This window comes from Frieseomelitta varia, unplaced genomic scaffold (genome assembly GCF_011392965.1).
Source record: "Frieseomelitta varia isolate USP_RPSP 00005682 unplaced genomic scaffold, Fvar_1.2 scaffold_4, whole genome shotgun sequence".
Lineage (NCBI taxonomy): Eukaryota > Metazoa > Arthropoda > Insecta > Hymenoptera > Apidae > Frieseomelitta > Frieseomelitta varia.
This window is the reverse complement of record NW_025110145.1, coordinates 120,497-134,456: the sequence shown is the minus strand read 5'-3', so window position 1 is coordinate 134,456 and position 13,960 is coordinate 120,497.

Sequence of the window (13,960 nt, the reverse complement as noted above, 5' to 3'; positions counted from 1 at the left end):
TCTTTTAAAAATAGTTAATTCTACTTCCTTCCGTAATTAATAATTACAATTTGTTACTTAGGTTAAATTAAATTTTATGGAAAATAAGACATATTTGTAAATTTCGGACATTTCAGAATATTTCGAGAGTAGATCTGACTAGTTCCACATCGTTTCCAAGTATTTCCTTGCTATTGATATCAGTTAAGTTGGTCTTTTAAAAATAGTTAATTCTACTTCCTTCCGTAATTAATAATTACAATTTGTTACTTAGGTTAAATTAAATTTTATGGAAAATAAGACATATTTGTAAATTTCGGACATTTCAGAATATTTCGAGAGTAGATCTGACTAGTTCCACATCGTTTCCAAGTATTTCCTTGCTATTAATATCAATTAAGTTGATCTTTTAAAAATAGTTAGTGCCACTTCCTTCCGTAATTTTACAGCAGATGCGCGTCTGTTTGACGAGTATAATCGTCATCAGGCGACACTAGCGGCAGAACGTAGACACTTAAAGGCAGCACAGCTAAGAGATTGAACATTTCGCTAGAAGCTCGCAGCATCAAAGAGAAATTAATCGAGCATAAAGTTCGTGATACGTTAAAAAGATGCGTCGACAATTTTATTCGCCACGATCGTCACCACAAAAGCACGGAGCGCACCTCTTACGGAACGAGCAAGTGGAAATAGACGAAAACGAGTAGGAGAACGAGCTACGTTCCTATCGGACGTTTTCACCTGGGCAAAGCGTGCACACGCGAGACAAGCTTTCGTTCGGCCGGTTACGCTCGAAAAGCAACGATCGTCACGACGTTTCCCCGAACGTTGGTCGTGGAACACAAGGCTACGGCACGCGTGTCGATGTGTTCACCAACGCGGACTATTTACCCCAGCGAACGTTCGAATCTCGCCACGTCTCGAACAACGGCCTCGTGGCCACGTCCTCGCCGTCTATTTCCGCGAAGGGAAACAGAAAATGGATGAAATATCGAGGTTTGCCCGGCCACGTCGAAGCAACGTTTCCACTTCGTTTTACGTTCGTTCGTCTCGCTCCGCTGGCTTTCATCCCTCTTTCCATTATCCCATTCCTTCATACCCCCGCCCGGAGGTGTCTTCGAGAAGTACACGTTGACGCGGCCTCTTTCACCGGAGCTACTACCGGGCATCTGGAACTAATAAGGAATATCGTTCTATTCGCGTGGAGGTGGCTCGACGAGCGAGAAGGATAATGCTTTAAGCGTCTCTTCGTTCGACCGAACGTTTCTCGTCGAGATTCTTCTTCTACCCCAATAGATCCCTCGTGGTACGGCAATCTCGTCGCTCGCGGTAAATAAGAGACCAAGTTGCCCTGTAAAAATGTACGTACACGCAATCTGCAGCGAAGCTTCTTCTTCGTTCTTCGTCGTCCTTCTCTGTCGTAGACACTTTCATCCCTTCGTTTGCGCGGCATTTCTTTTTACACGGTAAATAATAACACTATTTATTTGGTACTTTTACGCAATAATTTTGCGGAGGTGTAATATAAATAATGTTTATTTAATAAAAGTGATGATAGTAGAATAATAAATAATTGAACAAGATAAATAAGATTCAAACAGCACGAATTAACAATTCAAATAAACTCTTTTGAGATCACAATTGACACTTTCAACAGCTCTCTCTCTCTCTCTCAACGCTCTCTCACGACTCGATTTCTCAACTCGATTTTGCTCTTTTTAAAAAGTAAAACGCTTCTCGCATCACATTCATATTTTATCGTATTTCTATTGTAGTAACTATGATGATAAATAAAATAATATCACAATACTACAAATAAATAATCACTCTGTAATTAATTTTATTTATATAAAAATATTATCAATATAACAAAATATATAATTACTAATAATAAATATCAAATAACGAAGATTAAATAGTGAAAGTTAAATAACGAACGAATAATTAACATGATAATTGCAGTATATATAAGTTTCTCTAAATATTTCCATGGTGATAATAAAATTACTAACAATTTTTGAATATTCTATTGTTTATATTAAATACACATCTCGACGGAACGATTTAATGAATGTCGTTGATCTAAACTCTTTAAAGCAGACGTTGCTACACTATGATCAACAAACAGGCCATCTGTTATATTTGAATATAACTAAAATTTTTTTTATAACTACAGATTAATTACAATAACCGATACTACAATTTATTAATATAAAAAGATATCAATTTGCACGGCCAGAGAGTATAATATATTATAAACATTGATCCGAACGTTCAACGAGCTTTAACCCTTTCTCTGTTATTTATCAGCAATTTATATTTACGAAGCGTCACGTCAAATAAAAATGATGTAGCATTTAACACGAAATTTTGTTGATTACATTTCTCTGACATGCGATATCGTTTAACCCTTTGCACTTCTTTGTGACTCAACGTCAAGTTTTTTATCACAGGAACTCTCATGTTACAAGTCGCACTCGATATCTTTAACTTGCCGAGTTAAATTGCAAAAAGAAGAAAAATGGAAAAATAGCTTGGAGTGCAAAAAGTAAATTTAAAACAATCGCCAGTATAATATGTAAGAGTTCATAATACACAGTTTCAATTTCTAAAATAATATCCTCCACTTCGTTTTAAACTTTTGTAAGAAGCAACAAGAAGTCTAATTTATTTAAATTGTTTTGAATTATGTGAATTGTTGACTGTCAATTGACTCGGAACTGTCTTGAGAAATTTTTTCTTCTGAAATTCTTCTGTTCTTCTTGTTATAGTTTTCACTTTAGACGTCTGTTCGGATATCATACTACTATACAACACCAAATATATTCGTTATAATTATCGACAGATTATAAAAAGAAGAAGTCCGAGCTGTTGGATTCCTCAGAAGCGACAGTCAAATGAAAAGGGATGATTGAAACTTCAACAAAATTTGAAGAAACGTCGCAGCGAGTATTAATAAATCTGTATAAAAACTTGGCAAAAGATGTGTCTCGGAACAAATCATCCGTTAACAATGAAAACCTGCAGTCGAACTTGCAAATATTTCAAGCGACACGACATAAAATTTATTTTTGTTTTCTAAAATGTCATTATTGTTATTATCATTACGTTTTTAATTATTTCACGTAAGACAAATATGTATCAGCTTCTCTTTCCAATATTTTCTTTTCTTTCGTTGAATTTGATAAACTCTATTCAGGCGATTTTCATTCGCATGAAACGATATTCCGTGCAAATTTTGTAGCTCTGTCGCTGGATACTCTGGTCCTCGTTTAATCAATCTGGAAACTATCGACGAACCTCCGGATTTGGAAAGGAGAGTTTAAACTGGCCTTTGGAAAGCAACGAGTCTTCTCTTTTTTTTTTTTTTTCTCCGATTGACGAAGCGATAATTAGCTGAGAAACGACAGAGTGTCTGGGAAACCATTGAATTCAGGTAGCGTGCGTTTACGTGTGTCGGAGCGAATCCTCTTTGGGGCGAGCAATCTGGGTTAAGTAGCAGTCTTTAGCGAGAGGATCTCGAGGAAAATCAAGAAAGGTTTTTGTCAAGAGCAGCTATCCCGGGGAATGCTGTATCTAGGCAACGGCTTAATTTGTTGCTTTCGTAGCGAGAGCCGAGAATAGAGGCTGAAACTCTTGGTGTTACGTAAGTACCAGCTGCGAGTACGTGTAAGAACGTTTCGAACATCGTTTTCTTTCGTCTCGTGCTGTTGTTTGACGTTGAATTGAACGCTTGCGAGAAGCGAGAATCCCCAAGTGGGTATTTAGCTTTACGCGCGAGAATAGTGCAGGTTATGCGAGCGAAATCCGATTCCAAGTACAAACGTGAAGTTTGAACTTCGCGAAGCTCGGAGAATGAGAATTTAAAGGATTATCGTTCGTGCGAGATAAATTTGTAGATTCTCGAGTTCGAAGTTGACTAACTTATGACACCAATTTGTCTAGATTCTAGATTGTAAAACCGAATCGATCATTCCGAGACCTTGAATCTTCATACTTTCTGACGTATCACGTTATCAAAATAATATGAAAAATACGAATACTTTCTGACACAATTATTACTATCAAATATATTTTCCATTATCTAGCGAAAACTTCAACATAGACTGCACACCATTCTTACGAAAATTTAACACAAAAGTCCCTTTTAAGTTATATTAATCGCTCGCGCTTGGCAACTGATTGCGGACCGTAACGAGTGACCAAACCGTATACAACAATTCGTCGCTTTCTTTTCGAACTTGTCGGTATGATATGTCGCCGGATAGAAATTATTGAGAAGCGATGAATTTGTTATTTGTTTCGCCTATTTCGTTTTACTTAAATATACTTAAAACTGAAGAAAATATTCCAGAGCAAAAAGAGGTTTAAAGAGGTCTCCCCACCTCGAAATTTTACACGACAAGCTAGAACGGATTTGATCCTGCTGTCAGTCATTGACAAACACCAGCTTGATTGAAATTTAAATTACGCAGAGCAATTTGGTACATCTAGCTGCCAGCTTGTGGTTTATCAGGTTCGCTCGAATCGTCGCGATCGTTTTCAACGATCATGAACGAACGTTTTCCCAAGCAGAAACGGAGACCGTTCCAACTTAATCCCGAGTTGAACTCGGGCAACGGTATATGACCACACGTAACGATAACGCGATTAAAGTAATAGAATACGCGTCGTGGTTGGAAATATCTCGTTCGTTTCGCGTTTCTCGCCGCGTTCGTTCCCTTTATCAGCGGGACGACGAGCCGGTGTTGCTTTATTGCTTCTCGCGTGCGCGACAAGCATCGGACCACAATACGTAACGCGAAGGGGAATGGTGAGATCGTGCCGGAGACGACAGCAATAAGAACGGCGAGGTAATATTAAGACTCGAAACATACCGCGGAAAACGAAGCAGCGACGCAGCGTACAGGTGCTTCATCTCGGCGATCCCGGGAACGGGTTGAGCCTTCATCTTCTTCCGGCTTCATTCCCCCTCTCCTTTCGACCTCGGCTCCCTTTAATTCTCGCCTGAGCGAGAGCCGAGGACGGGGCGAAATGAGGGTTGCTCAGCTTGCCATTAATAACCCTCTGGTATCGTTGCTTAGTCCTGGAAACTTGTTTCGCGACCTTACAATATCGTCGGATTAAACAGCGTTTAATCTTCGTTTTTTTTTTTTTTTTTTCTTTATTCTCTGGTGCTTTTTCTTCTTTTCTTTTTTTTTAATTGTCCGTTAGTTGCTTGCAAATCGATTTTTTTTTTTAAATTTAGTGCAGAATAATGGACGATTGTACTTCTGCCTGAGAGAAGATTAACACTTTTCCAGAAGATTAATTAGTTTAAAATAATTTTCGAAATGACGTCATCTGTTAGAAACACCTGTCGCTAGAAATAAAAAGTATTCAAAGATTTTTGCGGACAATCCACGCATAGTGCCGCATCAGGATATTTCCTTCCCAAAGGAGAAAGAAACTAGAAGAATAATTAATATTAATTAAAAATTAGTACTATCGGCGCAGGAGATACGTCGCGCGGCACACGAATGAAAGACAGAGAACAGACGTTCGACGTTCAAGTTCATAGTCATTCGAAGCAAAGGCCAATTAACGAGAGAAGCTCAAGCGTGAAATGAAATTTGAAACACTATCTGGGTCGTTCGAAAATCCAATTTGCCTGTGTTTTTTCGTTCCCACCGAAATGTCTTTCTGCGGATTGTCGAATGCCTTTCGTCGTGCGTTTGTCTGTGAACGATTGCCTGTCAATGGGGATTTAACGATTGGTTTCACTCTCCTGGACAAGACTGGAGAACTGGCGGTCGTAAAGAAGCGTAAGCGAGAGGATAAGTCGTTGGAGGAGACGACGACGGTGTCAGAAATTTCAGAGGTAATTTCAGAGCCCGGCCTCTTCTGCTGGATTGCTTTCATTATTCAGCTCGTCGTTCGGCCACGGGAGCGAGATGACGCGAATTGGAAGGGATGCGGCGCCCGCTGTTGGCGGGTTCCTCTCGACGAAAGGCTGATCGCGGGATTCTTGGATTTTCATTTGACCGCGGTTTCCAACGCGAGCCAAGTAATTTCCCTCGAGTTCCATTTCGCAGCGACTATGCGGATTCACGGCTGCAAGATTGCGGAGTTCTCTTGTAGTTTGGTCGATGCTTCGAGATACAAATTGATATGCCAAACGCTAAAGTTTTCCCGCTCTTGTAGACCAACGAAGATTACATATTAGTAGCGAATGACTCTTGCGTGGTGTATGCTAAGCTGGCTCAAAAGCGTTTTTTTTTTTTTTTTTTTTTTTTTTTTGCACGAGAAATAGAAACTTCGCGCTAGACGATGTATTGATCATTTTGTTGACCTGTTTCATGCCACCTTTTGTCGAGAAAAGAAAGTTCCAAGAACGATTTGATATCGCCAGCAGTGAAATTTAGTAACATTATATATATTTCTCTGTGAGCTCGCAGCGTTTTTTTCCTTTTCCGAAAGTAGTACAGTTCTTTTTGATTTTCCACTTTGATAATCAATCAATGTCGAGCAAATAGTTGTTAACGTGGTCGTGCATTTCCTTTTTCTAAAATAGTCGGTTGTCAGATTGTTTGACAATGAATCTGCAAGCTCAATCTGGTTTGAAAATAAAGTTGATAGTTACATTTTAATATCTGTTCGAAAAAAAAAACGCAATTACCTTTTGGCCAATCCATGTAACAATTTCGTCAATTTTCATATTGCGCAGCGAGTTTGGTTCGACGAGGTTGTCATTTGTTTGATTTTGGATAAGAGTTGGTCGATCATTTCATTTAATTAGACGTCTACGAAACTGACATCGAAATTTTTTTTGTTTGCTTTACGATGAAACCGGTCGAATTTCATACAATGATTTCATTTCCCGCAATTTTGACTTGGATCTGGTTGATTGATTGGTCATGTGGTTAAATGACGCGCGTTGACGCAGTCGAAAGACGTGTTTAAAATATTTCGTGAAGCGATTATCTCGAGGCGAGGCTACCCCGTGACCAGAATAGTTGTTCTAGTGTAACGTAATCAGCAAAGTTCGCGGAATTGTAATCGTCAAAGACCTTGTAACTTTCTAAAATAATTTCATTAGCTCCGAGAAGGTTCAACGTAATTCTGAACACCTTCTTGTCTAACAGGAGAGACAATACCTCGCTCCTTAATCATATCGACAATCAACGTAACATGCAAATTGTGTGTTTCCGTTCTGGCAATCTTGATTCGAAGCACCATTTCACGAACTCTTTATCCGTCAATTTCACTTTCAATCTTGACTGGCGTTTCTAAAAATTGTAAAAAGCAAATAGACATCGGAGAAATGTTTCTCCCAATCCTTACATAATTATTAACAAACGGAGGAAAGTGGATAGAAAGAGATAATGAAACAATTAATCAAGAGTAGAAAATTCGAGGAACAAATGAAATTACAAGCCGATTATTACTTGATATCGTTTTCAATTTTTATTAATTCGTTTCTAATTCATTTGAAGAAGCAAACAGCGAAGAAAGAAAATAGAATAACTTATAGAATTGGAGGTTATATAATAAAAGTTCATCGATTTTTTTTTAGCAGTAATTTTCCATTCATACAGCAGGAATTCTGATTCAAATAGATAGATTGAACCAGCAGTTCGTTCGTTTGATGGAGCAGTGGTTGCAAAATTTGATTCAGACAAGCCGAGTTTATACAGGATTCACGTAACTTGCATACCTGAAAGTAACTTTTAAATTATGCATGCAACGAAAGATTGTTTAATACAAAAAAGTTGCATGATTTTAAGGGAGGCAACATGTGACGTGTCAATTCTTTGCGTGTGTTGAAATGTCCAAGTTCGTCTTTTATTTTTAATTCGACATATTTTCTTTCATCATAAATCGAATATTAAACATTAAATTCCAAGTGAAACAGGTATGAAACCACATTGGTCTTGAACCTAAATGGTTGAGGAAATATTTTACGACAATTTGTCTCGGGGATGAAAACCGCGTAATGTCGTCAGAGGACTCGACAATGTTAAAGTTGTGGCAGCAGGAACTAGTGCAAGAAGATATCGTGCAAAAGAAGAAGGTAAAGAGAAGCTCTGTTTGGGGAACATTTTCAAGGAAAAGATGATACAAAGGCGGAATCCACGCATCGTCACCACGAATTTAATACTAAGTACGCAAATACTACTGATTTATCACGCCATTAGAATCATATGCATCCAAACGCAAGTGCATGTACTAGAAAAGAAACTGAATCGATATAAAATTTGTCGTATGTACAAAATGACACGCGAAAGATTGTTAAACCAAATGATATAACAGAAGGAATTGCTCGAACGATGGTTCTAGATCTGCGATCTTTCGATATAGTTGAAGAACGTGGGCTTCAACGAATTATTTCTTCCAACTCTTTCGGCAATCCTGATAAATTCGAGAATCCCGGAATTTTCGGGATACCGATCCCGCAGAAATTTTCGTGTTTTCGACTCGACCCGATATTTCAGGTTCTCGCACATCTCTACTGGAGAGATACTTAGCGAGGAAGTTTGTTCGATCAGTGGCTTTTCTTGCGGGGAAACGTTTCCTTGGCCCCTTCTTGCCTTGCCCCCGGTCCCGTGACGAACAGCCTTAATTATCACTCGGTCGGATGTGGCCGGAACGCCGTCGGAAATTCCCTCGCAAATCCTTTCGATTCTAGTCAGGGATTCCGCTCATTTTTCCTCGCGAGATTCAACACGGGAACGGTTGGAGGAAGAAGCCGTCGCGATGTTCTTCCGCCTTCGTTCCCCGGCCGTGGTTAACGTCTACGCCTCTCTCTTTTTCGCGGCGACGTCTGAGAAATGAGCGAGCATCTCGCGCCCGTAAAAACCATCCGACTGTTCCCGCTTCGATAATCCCGAGATTTCTCGCTCAACGGGGCGGGAAACAGCGGATGCGGGAGCATTGAAGAACGGCCAGCACCGTCTTGAGAAATTGTTTTCTTTCTTCCTTCGCCGGGGAGAAATTTTTGGAGCCGAGGAACTTTGCTCGAGTTGGAGGGAGGAACGAATTTCGAAAGGGGGTGGATCGGACAGTTGGGGGATGGAAGTTCTCCAAAAACATTCGGCGGAATGCCGGAGGATGCAACGGGGGTTATGCCGAATACTTGGTAGGGTCCCGGCTGAATTCTCCGGGTTGTAGGTTAAGTTAGCCTGTACTGTCGCCCGGAGTATCTACGCCGTGGTAGTATTAACACGGAGAATTACATAGTTCCAGTTTGTGTATCCAGGGAATTTTGAAATAATTTAAGGCTTGCTCTCACGTTGCCTCTAAACTCGAATCTCGTTCTTTGCAGAAAATGTTGCCTCTGTAACTTTTTCTCCTACTGTCCCACTGTAGCAGGACGTCTCGTTCGTAGTAAATAAATTTCTCGGTTTGTTAAAGAGATCATTTTCTCATAAGGTTCGTTCTCGACAAAGAAACATTTTCTGATTGAAAATTAGTCGGGAAGTGAGAGTTATTACATGTTAAATCGATTGACAGTTGATTTTTTATATACATTTGTAGGAAATGGATATACGCAAATTTATAATGTTACAAGCGGAAAGTCAACAAATCCACGTAGATTTACAAAACAAAAGAAATGACATCTTATGCAAAATCTCAGATTGTCCCAGGTAGAAAATATATATATTGAGTTTAATTTTTAGTAGGCTGTCTCATTCATATTAAATACATTTCTCGGTTTGTTAAAGAGATCATTTCAACCTCTTCGTTCTAACAATTGAAAATGTGAGTAAAGTTCGTACCCTCGTGTAGAGACAAAGAAACATTTTCTGATTCTCGAAGATACAATTTTACAATTTATTTCCAATTTTCAGCCAAAAAAATTAAATACCATAATTAAATGCCATAGATTTCCATGCACTCACATAGGTTGGTGTGAAACCTTTGACAACTTTTTGATACAAATTTTAAGTTTTCTCTCGTTTTCCATATCTAGCAATCCTAAAGGATTGTCCTAGAGTTTTTGTTTAAATAATTATTATTTCTCATTCGTTTTCTTAACGTAGAAGCCGAAAGTGTCAAAAATTCTCGACCACTTTGTCTCTACAATTCATCGTTTATTGATAATCATTTGTCGCTACGTTTTATTTTACATTCACCTGGCACGATTCTTTAAATCACGCATAATTTCTATTATACACAATCTATCTCTATATTATACAATTAGAAAAATCATTTACTAACTGATTCATGATGGATTCTCTTCTAAAAGAAACCAGGAAATAGTTTGAAAGCGTCGACTTGTTTGTTTTTCTCATTTCACAACGATGCAATACCTTCGTGGTTATAAAAGTGTAACCATAAACCTCTGAACGCTACATCGACACAATGTATCCGGGCGAGAAAAAAAAAGAAAAAAAAAAGAAACGTAATATTTCTCCTCCCACTTTCCACCCTCCTGAGAATCCAATATTTTACCGTCGAACAGTAATAAAATCGTTATTATTACGTAGCACGCAACCGACCCGCAGCCTTCCCTTTTCCCTTTCCTCGAGCTTAATACGCGAGCGTGGACCCGTTGTCCCGGAATCAATTTTCCCCCGTTTTGCAGGATCCGTTTCCCGGCCCTTCTCCTGTTTAAGCGCCCTTTCGTCGAGCGAGAGTTGCTCATAACACGCAACGTTAGTCGAAACGGGCTATATCTGGCTAGATCGATCGGCACCGAAATCGAAATGCATCCTGTTTGCCTTCGTCCCCCTCTCCCTTCCGCAGTCTGCCGTGTTTATTCACGCGGCGGATCAAGGTCCTGGACATAGAGATTGCCCGGAGGTCTCTCCCCGCAGCCGATGAAAAGGGCCGGCGAATATTTTAGATCCGGCTAACCGTGAAACGAGATACGTGCGAGCAGCCGGCTCCACCGGCCCTCCGGTGATCGATGAAACGTACGAAGCGAAGGATCCTCGAAGGTGCTGTTCCGCTTCGGGCGTGCAGCCTGTAACGTACTTCGTCTCCGAGAGAGACTCGGTTGGTCGCGTCTCGGAGCTTACCCTTGCTGTACGTTGCATCGAGCACGCGTTAGATCCTCTGATAGCCTAAAGCTCGAGGACTCGAGCCGGCTCGGAGCTTCCATCGTCCATCCGGTGGACGATGTTTCTCCTCAGGGAAAAATAGAAACTTTCTCTCGTGCTGCTCGCCGGAGGATTTTCTCTCGTGGAATAGCCCGGTGGAAGGGAAGGGGATAAGCCCCGGTGAGAAATATAGGCTACTGCTGACGGAGCCGTCTATTCTTCGACGGACGCGATCAAAGCCCCCCCGGGCTCTTTCGCTCGCGAAATAAGCGCGAACGTGACGGATATGGAGCACGACGTTGTCCATCCCTCTTTATCTTGTCACTTTATGGGTTTCTCTCTCTCTCTCTCTCTCTCTCTCTATTTCTGTTCTTTGAATAGTTTCATTTTCCGAATACTCGAGACACCGCTTGATTTGTTTCGTTTAGGTTGGTTTTGCACTGGGATTTTCAGTGATTTGGAGTAACTCCGGCCTTTGGTGTGAATTTCGTTTTTATTTCTATTGTAAATCTGTTGTTCCATTCGCGAAGTACCAAATAAAGTAAATGTAATTAAACAGAGGAAATGGGCGAAACAATTTTTTTTTGCTGTATGCCTTTTATAATTCTGTAAATTTTACCACAAGCGTTCCGCTTCCGATGTGTTTCGGTTACTTCTTCAAAACCACGAAGACATAATTAAATTAAATCGATGATACAGTAGTTAAATTGTATTATTATTATATTTTATTTTATTGTGTTTTTTTATTTTTATTGCATTATTACTATTGTATTAGTGATTATAATAATTGTATTATTATTGAAAATATAAAGATCTGCATTCTGCGTATTTCAAAATTTAGAGTTCATCGGGTATCTATCTTCCCAAATAATAAGGACACAAATTTTCGAAAAAGTGTGGAATTCCTCGCACGTAATGTACCCGAGAAAATTATGCCAAGAAGTCGTATAAACGTCCATTTCGACCGAATCCTACACACCGCGCGCCATTCAAACCGCAATTCCTGCCAAATCCGAACAAATCTCCATTGCTAAACGTGTGTCGTACGAAACACCGCTGTACAAACAGAGAGAACGAAGAATATTCTGTACCTTCGTTTTACATATTGGCAAATAATTACCGATATCGAGTGACCGCAAATATTTGCAATGATGGACGAAAGAAAGTTTACAGTAAGGATACTTTGAGCTATATATCGCATCTTCTTTGCCATATTCGCGACAATCATTCGTTCTGAAGTATATTTTACGTTTGTTTATCGCTTGAAACTAAAGTTATTCTGAAATCCATATGGTCCTATGTTGGATCCAACTGCCACCAAATAATTCACCAACGATATATCCTCAAAGCGAAACCATAAGAGCCATTGCTAGTGCATTTGTGTATGTAACCAACGACATAATCCACCGCGACCTCAAGATTCTCAGAATAAAGCTAGAGTATAAATGTTACAGATACAATAGCAATCGTCTGAATTCTTTGGTCACTTAACTATGAAACTGGACGAAACAGATCACATTCGTAGATTGAAACGACTTTTGCCCTCTCGAGGAAAAAGTGCATAGTAGATTTAGTTAAAATAGAACGTTCGTCCGCTCAAATCAACATTATATGACAACAAATTACACTTCCATGCCATTGTACATCACGTTACCCTAATTACTTACATTTCTCTAGGAAAAATTAAATAGAAAAGAAAAGAAAACGAAAGGAACCTACCACTCTTGTCGCGAATATAATTCTGGCACCAGTTTTTCTTACGCTAGAACTACCGAGAAAAGTATTATAAAAATTGAGTCAAAGGAATTAGAATACAAGGACTAGTTTATGACACGATAGTGAACGCGAACTTTTATTCGCATATTTTACACAAATCACTCGAGTTTTCTGAAGAAAAAAAAAAAAAAACGCAATATCAAGTAAGTCCGCAAAATTATTAAATTGATTGTTTCGAGCACTTTGAGAGTTCCAGCGTTAAACTTTCTTCTGTCCACCGCTACATATATAAGTAGCCGTCAGATGGATAAGAAACTTTCTACTCTCAAAGGAATCGCGCACGCATACGCCGCGGATAATCACGAACGAGAAGAATTCAGCAGCTGGATGATTCGACGAGGCAACAGCCCCGGTACTATGGTTGCAGTCGTAGACTGTATGGATGGAACGCTCGCGCGGGGATATTATAAAATATTTCTTTGAGGATTTCGAAGCACGACCGGAACGGTGGAAAAGCGTTTCGTTCGGTGCCAAGCGCCACGAACGCCGCGTGTACAACGTTCAAGGTCTTTGCGTCAGCTTTGCGCAAATGCGATCCAGCAGGAAGTTTCGATCCCACGATGGTGGGCTCTTTATTCGCGAAATTAACGGATGGATGGCGTTGATTTCGCGAAATGTTGCATCTCGGCTCTTGGCTCTAAGCACGGAAATTTCGCGGACGACGAATGACCAATTAAAGAGGTGGTTAACTGGCGGTCCTTGCCACCACTTTCCTAGTCGCTAGCACTTCCCCCTCCACTGCATCCATCTCTTCACTACATAGAAATCTTCTCGCCACGTCCGTGAGCCTCCCCACTCTCTCAGTTTTTGTTAATTTCCCCAAGCAAGTGGCGTGATCGATGCGGCGGAGGGAAGAGTGTTAGCGATCAGGAAAGTAGGGGCGAAGGGCTCATGGACCGCCAGTCAGCCGAGTCTGAACTAAATAGTGTTAGCTTAATTGATTGAATTACGTGTTCCTACATTATCTCACGTTTTTTTGGGGGCAGTATGCGATTGACTTTGGTCTTCAAGTGTCAAATCACACTTTCTCGTTGGTTTTTGTTGATTTCTCAAAATAGCGAACGATACGAATTATTGTTCCTTTGTTTCGGACGATGTTATTTAACATAATTAATCCTTCGAACATCATATAAGTATTATTTTTAAAATAATTGTCTCGTTGGAGGATTTCAATACGTCGA